General features: G+C 50.9%; 1 protein-coding gene across 5 annotated transcripts in view; it reads left to right on the top strand.

Moving 5' to 3' along the window:
* The window catches only part of ELF2 (E74 like ETS transcription factor 2), a 1,226,980-nt gene that overhangs the window by 794,682 nt on the left and 418,244 nt on the right, over positions 1-14,054 (top strand). The window lies entirely within an intron of this gene.

Below are 14,054 nucleotides of genomic sequence, written 5' to 3'. Positions count from 1 at the left end.
ACAAAACTACCAACTCCCACGTCGACAGATGAAAACAAGCCTGAAATGCCGTCCACGGACATCCCAGTTACACCGTCCAATGACGAGAACACAGATAAACCAATGGGCATGGTCCCTTACACTCCAGAGGTTCACAAGGAACCAATTGTAACACAGTTGTCTCCCTTAAGAGAGATGGCAGAGCTGGCAGACATCATTTTACAGGAAGATTTTTCTGACACCGACGGATCCATACGACCCAGCACTCATGAAGTCAATGAAAAGAATTATTGACGAATTCAACAGGTGCCAGAGACAGAGGCAGAGGAATTTGTCTTCCAACCTGAGGGACGCAAGATCTTTTCAGAGAGACAAATCGCCTCCTCATAGCTTGCCGAGAAGCTCCCCCCACCCCCGGAGCAGACCTCAAAAAGGTTGCATTCACTGGAACCTCCTCACAGATCTAGGAGCGGGACACACAGTGCTTCACTGACAAGAGTCTCTCCACCGCCTAGACCAAGACCACGCTCACCTATAAGGGATCCTACGGTAGTGCAATCAACCGCTTCAGTCTCAGACTGGCAGGAGGACCCTTTTAGAGACTTCTCAGACCCTGAAGAAGGGGAGATTACTCACGACCCAGACGCACAAAGCAAATGGGACGATTACGTAATCGAGAAACCCAGGAAAAAGGATTGTCTAGGAGAGACTTTGCCACCTGACGATTTGATATCGTTCCATACAATTATCGGCAAGGCAGCAGATCTTTTCAAGTTACAAGTTACGTCAGAAGAAAAGAAGTCGGTTTTATATGAACATAGGGATAAACGTAGAACGATCACCACTATCCCTCTTTTAGATACCATATGGGACACGGGAGCAAAGATATTATCTACACCTCTGTCCACATCTGCTCTCGTCTCATGGCCAGAAGAGAGATACAAAGCCCCGGACACGGCTCTACTATGCCTAAGAGGACATTCAAAGCCAGATTCCGTAATCCCCGTGGCAGCCAGAAAGAAATTTGCGAACCCGTCCTCTACTTTGTCAGCCCCACCTGACAAAGAAGGGCAAAAATGAGAAGTTATGCGCAGGAAAGTATCCTCGTCAGCTCCCCTTACCATCAGGGTGGCCAACGCTCTGGCCATGACGGCGCGTCTTGACCGTGGACTATGGCTTCGCCCGTCTAAGCTATCCAAACATCTACCGGCGGAATTTCAAGAAAAGGCTAGGGGAATCCTATCGGACGGTGAAGCTACATCCTATCATACGATTGACGCAGTGGTAGACATGGCAGAATCAGGTTTTTGTCAAATGGCCCATGGTACGGTCCTAAGAAGACAAGCCTGGATAAAAGCAACAAACTTCAGGCTAGAAGTCCAAGCTCAAATGCTGGATATGCCCTTCGATGGACACTATCTTTTTGGCAAGAAGATTGATGACCATCTCAAAGGAATTAAAACGGACACTGATACAGCTTGAGCTATGAGCTTTTTTAAGGATAAGGACAAGGAACGCATATCCTTTCGAGGATCATCATCCAAGTACAGAGGTTTTAACCGTCCATCCTACAGTCAAAAGGCACAGGGCAATACCTTTCAAGGTAACAGATACCATCAGCCAACAGCCAGGTACAACCAAAGGGGGAGACGTGGCTCTAACCAAGCCAAAACACAAAACAAGCAAAATTGACAACTCGTATCTTCCCCACCCACGACACACCCCGGTGGGAGAGAAGAAAAAGCCGCCATTACCAACACTGGCGGAGGATAACATCGGACAAGTGGGTGTTGCAAGTAGTTCGTGAGGGTCACACTATCGAATTTCTGGACCAACCCCCATCCCTTGCTCCCATTCCACGCAAGATACACCTCATGAAACACATGACAATGGAAATCCGCAAGTTGCTTCAAAAAGCAGCCATAGAACCCATTTGTTTTTCTGTAACCGGAAGAGGCTTCTGCTCTTCTTTTTTTCTTGTGAGAAAAAAGAACGGCCAGTGTAGACTAATATTGGATTCAAGGGTGCTAAAAAAATGCATCAAATTCAAGATGACATCACTACAGAATGTCCTCCCATGGTTAAACAAGTACGACTTCCTAGCCACTCTGAACTTGGAAGACGCCTACTTTCATATTCCCATCCACCTGCTCACAGAAGGCTTCTCAGATTTGCAAAAGGGGAGCCACATTATCAATTCTGTGTTCTCACATTCGGGCTAAGGTCAGACCCAAGAGTGTTTATCAAGTGCCTGGCACCAGTGGCAGCAAAACTCAGACGAAAAGGAACAGAGGTTTATCCATACCTGGACGACTGGTTGATAAAGGCAAGTTCATTCAAACTCGCAACCTCTGCGGTTACAAAAACATTGAACCTTCTGAAGGGACTAGGTTTCTCATTAAACGAAGCCAAATCCTGTCCAATACCTGACAAGACGGTGCTCTTCCTGGGAGCAGAACTCAACACCAGCAGACCTAAGGTAAGACCTTCAGCAGACAGAATATCAGCAATACTCAACTGACCTCCTGGTTCCACGACAATGTAACAGCCACAGTACGCTCTTTCAAATCACTCCTGGGCATTATGTCCTCATCTATGTTTCTCATACCAATTTGCAGACTTGGCATGAGGCCAATAAAAGAGACCCTGGACCGCCAATGGATACAAGCACTCAGGTCATGGGAAGATATCTAGCTTCCAGCAACCTTCCACAAAGCACTCCAATGGTGGAGCACACCTCAATATCTGTTGCAGGGAATGCCTTTCTCCGACATCAATGCTTCTCCTCAGAACAGATGCATCGCTATCAGGCTGGGGGGTGCACCTGGCAGATCTGCAAACAAAGGGCACATGGTCAGGCCAGGAGTCCCAACTACATATCAATGTGCTGGAACTCGGAGCAATACGCTGGGCACTGAAAGCCTTCCTGACTGTACTAGCAGGGCAGGTAGTAACAATCCAGATGGACAACACAACCTCGATGTGTTATACCAACAAGCAGGGAGGCACGAGATCAGAGATGTTGCCCCAGGAAGCGCAGAGGCTATGGACCTTGGCACTACAGAACAAAGTTCAGATCAAAGCAGAACATCTGCCGGGAGTGGACAATGTCTTAGCAGACAAGCTGAGCAGAGACTACACAGAATCCCACAAATGTGAACTGGACAAAGCAGAAGCTCAACAGATATTCCGCGAGTGGGGACATCCGGAGATCAACCTTTTTGCCACCAAGGGCAACAAGAAATGTCACCTGTTCGCCTCCAGCTATCCAGAACATCTGTCCCTAGGGGATGCCTTCTCAGTAAAATGGACAGGCAAGTTTCTGTATGCTTTACCTCCGATTCCTCTGATAGCGCGAGTACCTTGCAGATTGAAGGAACAAACATGCAAAATGATACTAATAGCACCAGAATGGGCACGTCAAGTTTGGTATCCAACCCTCCGGCACTTGTCCCAGTGTCCCCAATTCACCTCTGAGCTCACGAGAACCTTTCGACTCAGCAGAATCACAAAGTTCTCCACCACGGCCCAGCGAGTCTGTCACTCAAAGGCATGGTTCCTGAGCAGCAAAAACAAGCTAATTTCACTCTTCCTCCAGAATGCTGGGACATAATCATGGCCTCTAGGGCTCCGTCCACACGGACCACATAAATCCGGAAATTGACTCGTTTCATCAGATGGTGTGAGACTTCACTGGTGAACCCACTCACTACGTCAGTGGAACAAGTGCTACCATACCTCTTACACCTAGCTAAAGCGGGGCTCTCTGGCTTCCATTAAGGTGCATTTATCCGCTAGATCGGCCTACATGACAACTCGAAATCAACCATCTTTACTCACCAACCCAGCTATTAAAATATTTATTGAACGGTTCCAGCATACTTTTCCACCAACACCAGCCCCGGTTCCTTCTTCTAACCTGAACACGGTCCTGGCAGCACTCATGGAATCACGATATGAGCCCACTCATAGGTGTGACATTTCTATCCTGGAAAGCTGCCTTCCTAGTAGCCATTGCGTCAGCCAGGAGGATCAGCGAACTGCAAGCCCTTTCATCAGAACCCCCATTCACTATGTTCTGTAGGGACCGCATCATCCTTCAAAGGCATCCTAAATTCCTACCGAAGGTGCTGTCGGTAATGTCACTCTCGCAGCATATCATGCTCCCGACTTTTTTCATGAACCACACATCTAATGCAGAGAGAAAACTGCACTCGCTAGATGTAGCGCAAGTCCTCAAATTTTACAGAGGACCAAGGAGTTTTGCTCCTCTACAAAGCTTTTCATAGCATTCTTTGGTTACACAAAAGGACAGCATATCTCAGAGTCTCGCACATTGGGTGACTCAATGCATTAGTCGCTGCCATCGGTCTAAAGGCGATCCACTTGCCAGACCTCCTTCAGCTCACTCCACCAGGGGTTTTACGCGGGAGTACCTATAAAGGACATCTGCATAGCTGCAACTTGGAGCACACATTCGCCAAGCATTACTGCTTGGCTGAAGATGTCAACAAGGAATCAGCGGTCGGACAGGTGGTCCTCCGTCACCTCTTTGTGTAAGGTAGGAGCAGCATTTTCCCGCCTTTCCCTAGTAAATGTGACCTATTTGAGTTTGAGTTACTGTATGCTAGGTTCACTGAAGACTACCTTCAGGATATATAGTAATATGGGCATGCTTAACTGCTTGGTATTCTATTCAAGCATCTGAATCTATGCAAGATCCAATGCTGGAGAAGTCTTAGTTACCTGTAACTCTATTCCTCCAGAATTGGTATCTTACATCGATTCACATGCACCCACCCGCCTCCCCTGAGAGGCTTCTCCAAGGCCCGGCAGTCATCATACATGTAGTCTACTCAAGGCTCAAAATCTGAACATGGCTGCCTGGGGCGGAGCTTAAACCCTGCCACCTCCTTGGATAGGGTCATAAAGGACCAAAGTGAGGTGGAGGGACTACACAAGTGAATACCTCATTGGGCATAATGGACAATCTAGATTCATTTTTTCTATGGAAATAATGTATATACTCTTATGTCCCATATCCTTTCCTCCATAATCCATGGACGTCCCTTCCAAGGACGGGAGACGTAAACTTTAATTCTTCCCCTTTAAATTTAAAGACGCGCGGGGGTGCAGCCCTGGGATCATGCGCTGCCCTGACTCCGCCCTCCGGCGCCACACCTCAGTCCCCTTTTCTGTGCCGATGGGAACGGGCCAAATTCACCAGCTCTCCTGGGTTTGGCTTCGGCCATGTAATTCCACGCGTAGATAGTTCTCTTCTGTCTTTTATCATTCAGGTACTCGGTCCTCTGTCACGCTCCTCCCCGGCGCATGTCAACTTCTACAGGGTTCAGCAGGTGTCCATCCTGCGGCGGGCTCTTCCCGACTAAAGTCCCCCACGCCCTCTGCCTATGGTGCCTTGGCCCAGACCATGGCTGGCAAGCGTGTACCGCGTACAACGCACTTTCCTCAAGGTCTCTGAAGAACTGACTAGCCAGGTGGAGGGAGCTCTTCCAGAGATCGCCTTCAAAGGACCTAAAGGACTTTGTCTATCATTGATCCAGGCCCAAGGTAGGGCAGCTCTTTTCCAGTGCACCCCGCAAGGGATACTCCTTCCCAAGGACTTGCCCGCGTGGGAGGGACCACTCAGTACCAAGGCTGAATAAGCTACTGGCCGCCAGGCCGAGGGGTCAGTAGATCCTCCCGGTGACAGTGCTGAGGGACCGGAAGGATCTTTTACCTGGTCTTCACCCGAGGGGCTGCGCCCTAGTACCGGCAACATGTCCGAAAGGGCGCCTATATGCAGTTCTACCAGCAGATCCGCCAAGGGTGAAATGTCTACCGGGCCTCGGCCTGAGGATCAGTGTAGGCACCATGATCCACTCTCAAGAGTCCTGGACGGGTTTGGGCCCAGTAAGCCGAGCAACACGATGCAGGCACGTGGAAGGCAGCTCGACAAAATGACTGCCGTGCCAGAAAATCCAGACATCCGGCCGACGCCGCTCCAGGGAAGGCAGCAGGTGGAGGATTGTGTGTCAAGGTGGGACTGGTGTCAAGCAGGTATGTCCTACAGCTTATTCTTACTTCGCGGAAAGCAGGTTCCCACTGCATCCATATGGCCGGGCACACAACGGCTCCAGCAACCCCTCGCTACCCCGTCAATATTGCCTACCACCAATCCGTCCTGCGAGGACAGGTTATTTGAACGGTACCTCAAGCTCATGAAATCTCATCGGATGGGGGACATCTTCCCGGACGCCATCAGGGACATGCTCCCGCCAATGGCTCTGGCGCCGCAGGCTCCCTTGCAGATGCCCCTGTTCAGCCTCATTTCCAGGCAGTTCTATCACCGCCTCCGCCTCAGACTCCGGCCTCCCCACTGCAGCCCCCGGCTACCAACACACTTCCTCCTGTCCCCGACCAACAGGACACGCAGGCGGGATGAGGAGGAGGACCCAGACACCCCATCTTCAGCCAAGGCCTTCCACGAACGTCTGGCAGGGCTGGCAGAGTACTTGGGCCTTCCTCAACCCAAGGCCGAGCAACCAGCGGAGGGGGTCCTCGCAGAGGTCCTCACGCTACGTCCTGTCACCAGAATGGGGATCCCGATGCAGAAGGACGTAGTTGTCTTGGCCAAGAAGAGTTGGCTCAAGCCTCACTCAGTCCAGCCGGTGAAAAAACGCCTGAACGCCAAGTACAGGCAGATGGAGGGGGATACACTCTTGCTATCGGCCCATCCTCAGCCACACTCCTTGGTGATCGCTGCGGCATCACTATACTCCAAGCCTCAGTCCTCAGTAGCACTACTAAGCAAGGAGGAGATGATCTTGGAGGCGTACAGGAAGAAGCTGTATTCCAACGTGTCCTTGCACCTTCGTCAAGCCAACGTGCATGCCATGCTGGCAGCAGTTAACCAGAGGCTCTTGCGGGAAATTTTGGATTTCCTCCCAGAGCTTCCGGCGCAGAGTCAATCACGATTCAAGGCGGGATTGGCAGAGGCCAAGATGGTGGCTCAGGACATCATGGAGTCCACCATGGCCCACATTGACACCTCTGGCTGTGCCATCTGCATTGCCAGGGAAGAACACTGCCTGGCTCTGTGCTCCGAAATTCAACCTGGGTGTCCATGATCGCATCTTCGATCTTCTGTTCGGAGGGGGTGACCTCTTCCACTCCACAACGGACGACGAGCTGGACAAAATGAAAAATGGCTCACAGACCAGTCTTAATCCATCTTGACAAAGACCACGCCCAAAACGTACACCCAGTCACTGCAGCGCTTGGACAAGGGGCATACATGCAGAGGTTTCTGCAGCTTCCAAGAGTGGAGGTCCAGGCAGCCTGACCGTTCGCCGACTCAACATCGGCGCAAACAACAAGGGGGGGGGAGTGTAAGGGCTTTTTCCAGTCCCCCTCCTCTGCAACAGCCTCAGAGGGAAAGAAGGCATGACACCCCCCTCCGAGTCCACGTGTCTCCAGCGGAGGGCAGGCTTGCTCGCCATGCACATTTCTTGTGCCAGATTTTGCGGACCCCTGAATCCTCTCTGTAGTGACCACTGGGTACTGCCTCCCTATCCCAGCCTCTCCCCTTCCCCTCCCCTCCCACAGGTTGGGACAGCAACTCTTTTGGTGGAGATCCGGTCGCTTGTTCAGAGGCAGGCAGTGTAGTCGCAGCCTCCCAGCGATTCCAGGATTTTCGCCATTCAGTAGAAGAACCAGGCGGGACAGAGTTGTGCTGGACTTTTCACCCTCAACCTCTTCCTACCTCTACACACAATTTAAGATGGTTACACCAGCTTTGATAGTGGAGACTTTGTGCAAGGGAGCCTGGATGTGCTCCCTGGATCTGAAGGATGCGTAACTACACATCCTGATCTGGCAGCCTCATCGTTATTTTCTACGATTCAGAATCATGGGCTACCATTTCCAATACAAGGTGCTTCCTTTTGGCCTCAACTCAGTCCCCAGGGTCTTTATCAGGCTGATGAACACAGTGGCGGCCCTCCTAAGGCTGCAGGGCCACTACATCTACCCGTACCTCGACGACTGGCTCCTCAGGGCAACATCCCCAGAAGCAGTGCACCATACTTCCCACGCTCTTATGAACACATTGCACGAGCTGGGTTTCTCACTCAACCTTCAAGAAGTCGCAGCTGCAGCCCACGCAGAGACTGACCTCCATGGGTCTCATTTGGGACACGTGCTCTGAGAGAGTTTTCCCCTCGGAGGACAAGATCACAGCCCTCAAGAGGGCCACCGCGCACTTCCTCAGCAGAGAAGTGACCTCAGCCTGGTGGTACCAACACCTATTGGGTCTCATGGCAGCAGTCCTCTTGACCATCCCCCACACGAGACTCAGTATGAGGAGGATACAGCTGCACATTGCAGCCTCTTGGAACCAGGAGCGGGGCACTGTCAGAGATGATCAGCGTTCCTCCATTACTTCACCCGGACCTCACATGGTGGTCCAGTGACTGCAACCTTTGGCTGGGCAAGCCTTTCCGGCAACCTACCTTGCAGTTCACCATCACCACGGACTCCTCTCCCGAGGGTTGGGGGGGCCACCCTGGACAACCAGTGCGTCCATGGCACCTGGACCCGGCAGGAGTACCACATCAATTGGCTGGAACTGAACGCGATCTGGCTGGCGCGCAGAGCCTTCCTTCCAGTTATTGAGGGCAAGGTCGTCCTCATTCAGACAGACAACTTGACCAGCATGTTCTATGTCAACAAGCAGGGAGGTACCCGATTCCTCCCCGACTGCAGATTCGCAGTCAGCATGTGGGAATGGGCCTTGGAGATAAACAGCTACCTCATGGCTGTCCACCTTCTGGGGAAATCCAACCTGGAGGCAGACCGGCTAAGCAAATTGGGTGCGGACAACTACGAGTGACAGATGAACAACCTAGTACTGCAGAAAATCTTTCACAAATGGGGACACCCCCAAGTGGACCTCTTTGCCTCCTGGCACAACAGGAAGTGCCAACTGTTCGCTTCCTGGCAAGGTCAGGGCCCTTGCTCCCTGGGCGATGCATTCCAGATTCAGTAGTATGGAATAACAGCTTCTCCTTCCAGCCCACACCACTGATAAACAGGGTGATTTGCAAGATCAAAGAATCTTGCAACCTAAGGATCATTCTAATAGCACTTTGGTGGCCAGCCAGGCCATGGTTCTCTGAGCTTTTCAGCCTCTCTGAGAGGTCTCCCATTCTCCTCCCGACGGGCCCAGCACATCTTCTGGTGCAGCAGGAGGGGCAGGGTCATCCACCCAGCGCCACAGTTTCTAGCCCTCACAGCGTGGTTCCTGAACAGATCATGCAAGGACACCTCAGCCATTCCCAAGCTAACCTAGAGATCGTACAGGGCGCCTGGAGCAAGTCTACTAGGGCCCAGTATAAGAGTAAGTGGACCAGGTTCTGCCACTGGGCAGACTCTAAAGGTATCCACCCTCTTGCATGTACCTTGGACAAAGTGCTCTCCTTCTCGGCACACCTAGCCCACTCAGGCGTGCAGGTGGACACTTGCCGCACTTACTTGGCAGCCATTGGGGCTTACGGAAACTCAAGAGGAGGAGACTTTTTTCCTCTTCCAACCCGATTTGTCAGGAAACATTTGACGGGACTCGCCAGGCTCTACCCGCCCATCAAGAGGGCACACCCCATGTGGGACCTCAACATAGTTCTGGGTGCCCTGGCGTGCAAACCATTTGAACCTATGGCGTCCGCGGACATCAGGCTGCTCACCATTAAGACGGCCTTGCTAGAGAGCCTCATCTCGCAGAATCGGTTTGGAGGCGTTCTCAAAGCTGTCTAGTAGTTTACTTGAGCCATCCTTTAAGTCGTTGCTGCCCACAACGCCATTTGGGCATTCTATGCCTTCGAGAACTTTAAAAACCTTGACGACCTCGACACAGTTTAATAAACCTTCACCTAGACCAGATTTCTTTAGGTCTATGGGGTCAATCGTCAAGGAGGAGGAAGACTGAGCACCTTTTGGGTATGAATTTGGAGCACCCAATGTCCCAGAAGAGCTTATTGCTCAGGAATTAAAAATGCAACATCTTTTAAAGAGACTGAAAGAAACCAGCAGTTGGGAGACCTTTCCAGAAGCTGACTTTGGGAACCCAGAGATAGCTGGATATTCAGACCAATCCTACAGATCTGTAATAAGTAAAGTTTCAGAATATCTTGGGTGGTCAAAACCAGCCATGATTGTGGAAAAAGATTACCTTACTGATTTATCAGACAGTGGCCCAGTAAAAGAAGCAGTATTACCATTTCACACCGCTTTGAGCTTGATGGAGAATTGGTTGCAGCCAGATTCTTTTCCTCCAGTTGATAAGCTGCTCACACAGAAATACAAAACAGCTTCTATAGATCCTCCTTTCCTGAATAGACATCCAAAACGAGAGCCTAGTGGTTCAGGCTGAGACAGCATCTCATACAGCATCAGCGTATCCATGCACTCCTGTTGACAAGGACGATAAAGTGGATGCTGTAGGAAAGATAATGTTTAGTGCAGGCAGCATGGCGCTGAAATCTGCCAATGCCACAAGTGCCCTGACGAAGTATAAACACACCCTTTGGGGAGTAGCTGCCCTAGACCCCGTACCAGGAGGAGAGGAGAGGGGTTTTTTTAAACCTGATTCAGAAAAGTTGCCATGAGGCAATCATTGCAGTCAGGTCTAGATATGGTTGACTGTGTGAGTAGGGCAATGGCTGCCAGGGAAGTGTTAAAACATATGGCATGGCTCAGGAAGTCATGTTTTTCGTCCAATGTCCAGGCATGTTTCCTGGACATGCCCTTCAATAGATCAGTTTTTTGGTGAAAAAGCTGACGGTAGCTTAAAATGCTCCAGTTAAATCTTAAGGCGTCGCAATAAGGCAACCTATACTACCATCAGGACAGTAGAGAGGATGCCCTTTTTGCTTCAACTCTTACATCTCAAGGGGAAGTGGGCAGTACCCTCAAAGGGGTCAGAGAAGGGCACCTTGAGGGACCAGAGGAGGTAAAACACCCAGAGCATCACCGGATGAATTGCCCTGAGCTGCTGCTGCAGCGGCAAACTCCCTTTGACTCTCACCCACAATTCAGTGGTATGAGGCAGACTGTCTCAACATCTCCAGATTTGGGAAGACAACTTTGGATTCATGGGTGCTAGAGATAGTAGCCTATGGTAATTGCCTCCCTTTCATAAGGAAACCCTGAGAATGCCTCCTAAAAGCCGATCTCTTTGGATCCAGGTCCGCTCTTCCAACAGGAAATTCTAAACCTGCATGTACAATAGAACTGTGACCTTCCGCGCACAGAAACCAGGGTAGGTACTCTCCCTATTTCCTAATCCCCAAGAAGGAGGGAGGCGTGTGACCCATCCAGGACTTGAGATGCTTGAACAAGTTATTCAGGAAGGACAAGTTCAAGATGGTAAGTCTTTTGCAGATCCTTCAGGCCCTTCGACTTCGGGACTGGCTGGTGTCACCTTCAGGATGCTTACTTTCATGTGCCCATCCATCTCAAGCACAGGAAGTACCTGGGGTTTGCAATCGGCGGTTCTCATTATCAGTTTCGTGTTCTGCCATTCTGGCTCCCCTCAGCCCCGAGGGTCTTCACCAAGTTTATGGCAGTGGTGGGATCAAGTCTAAGGAGCGAGGGGATCCACATCTTACCCTACATGGAAGACAGACTTTTCCGGAGAACAATCCCTGATCAACCAGTCATCTCAGTCACACCTGTCACTTGCTGCACAAGCTGGGCTGCTCCCTGCACTTCAAGAAGTCCCACTTGACACCTTCACAGAAGCTTCAATTTATTGGCGCATTCCTGGATTCGGCTTCGGGAAAAGCCACGCCACCTGAGTTGATGACTCAACATCTCTGGCAGATGGTCTAAAAATGTCAAGAGTGCCCAACATCTCCCGGCCTTCGACTTCCTAAGTTTGCTCGGCCTCATGGCATCATGTATTTTTCTGGTGCAACTGGTCTCAATTCTCTGGCAGAATGACAGACCTTGTTCGGATCCTGACACAGGTCGCTCAGGATCTCCTGTGGTGGGCCTGCCGAGAGAAGGTGTTGAGAGGAGAACCCTTTTGGCAACCATGACAGACTCCTCCCTCCTGGTGCACATATAAAAGTTCTTTCAGTCAGCAGACATTGGTCTCAGTCGGAGTCCAGACTTCATATCAACCTATTGGAGCTCAGGGCAAGCAGGATAGCGACGATGGCCTACCTGTCCCTGGACTGTGGAAAAATGTCTTGATGACGTACAACACAGTGGCCATGCCCTTCCTCAACAAGACAGGGGGTGCAGGGGGTCACCCCTTCTGTGCAGACAGGCAACGCAGCGCTGGTTCTGGGCACTAAAACGGAACCTCTCTTCTGGCAGTTCATCTAGCCAGAGAAGAAAACATGGGGTCGGACGCTCTGAGCAGGCAGAGCGCAATCTCTCAAGAGTGGGAGTTAGCGCAGGAAGTCCTTCTGGAGATCTTCGGCCATTGGGGCACCCCTCAAGTAGAGCTGTTCATGACCAGTGTCAACAGTAAGTGTGAGCAGTTCCTCTCCAGGAAATTTACCCAAAAAGGAGTTCTCGGGGATGCGTTTGTAGTGGACTGGGAGTTTCTGGTTCTGTACACGTTTCCACCAGTCCCTGTCATTCCACATGTCATCAGGAGGTTGAGTAATTTCGGGAAAACCATGATCCTCATTGCTCCGGATTGGGCCAGGAGAATGTGGTACCCAGACCTCCTAGAGATGGCCATCTGCCCTCCAATTAGTCTTTCCCAAAGAGAGGACCTACTTTCGCAAGATGGAGGTTTCATTCTTCACCCAGAGATCAGGAATCTTCATGCATGGTGTCTGAGAGGGTGAGATACAAATATTGGGATCTTCCAGAAGATGTGGTGTTGCTTTCGGCTAGAAGACCAGCAACTAAGTCCCTGTACTGCTGCTGTTGGAACAAGTTTCACAGCTGCTGCAGGGATAAGAAAGTTGATCCTTTGACATGCAGGCTTCCTAGTGTAATTTCTTTCTTATCCCATTTAACCCATTCAGGTTTTCACATGGCTACAGGTAAAGGCTACTTGGTGGCACTGCCCATCTTTAAGAGATCTATTGATGAGAGATCATACTTTAAAATGGCAATTGTCATGCAATTTCTTAAGGGACTAACACATTTGTTCCCACCGGTTCCTTTTATTGTACCAACATGGGGCTAGAAAATTTGTGTTAAAGTACCTCATTGGAGGGGGGGGGGCACGCGCTCACAAGCCCTGCCAAGATGGCAGCGCCAATGCAAAGCTCCTCGCCGCAATGTTCGGCCTGCAGGAAAGTGCAGCGGAGATGCAGTGTCTTGGTGTGGGAAAGACTGTGTAACGCATTGTTGTGCTAGTCAAGAGACTGCATCTGCAACAATGAACCAGTGAGACGTCTCAGAGCCGACATAGCTTCTGAGACATACACGACCGGGGGCACACTAAGGAAGAAATCGGCTTGAGTGGGGCGAGTGCATCTTGGATGCGTGCCTCACAAGTTGGGAGGCTGGCAGTTTGCATTTTCGACGTGGTGCCCCGATGTGTCAACTTCCCGGTCTCCGGGCGAGGATTGGGATCCTCGCAATCAGGCACTCTGATCCGTTCCAGCGAACCGCGCAGCCAAACCGAGCTAAATAGCTCGTTCTTGCAGCCGCACAAAGCCAGCAGCAATGGTAATGTTTGAATCCTGGTGAGCGAGCTGCGCCGCAACGCTGGGGCAGTGAGAAACAGAGGAGCAGGGCTGGAATGGTGGCCTTTGGTGCTGGGAGCTGACAACATTCCAATTGTGCCCTTTGGGGAGTGCACTCGCCTGAAGGCGCCTTGTGTGCATATGACTAGGTTCCCCAGTCTGCCTTGGACTGTCCTAAATATGTGCTGACTGCGAATACCTGTCCTGATGTGTGCTGAATAGCTGATGAGCATGGTGTCAGAGGAGAGAGGACTGCCTACCCTAAAGAGCATAATTGAGTACCCATAACCACGAAGCAGTGATACAGGGACATGGCATCTGGAAATTCAAGAAACCCAGCGTGGACGACACTGATTTCTT

This window comes from Ambystoma mexicanum, chromosome 6q (genome assembly GCF_040938575.1).
Source record: "Ambystoma mexicanum isolate Mex_15411 chromosome 6q, UKY_AmexF1_1, whole genome shotgun sequence".
Lineage (NCBI taxonomy): Eukaryota > Metazoa > Chordata > Amphibia > Caudata > Ambystomatidae > Ambystoma > Ambystoma mexicanum.
This window is presented reverse-complemented; position numbering and strand designations above follow the sequence as displayed.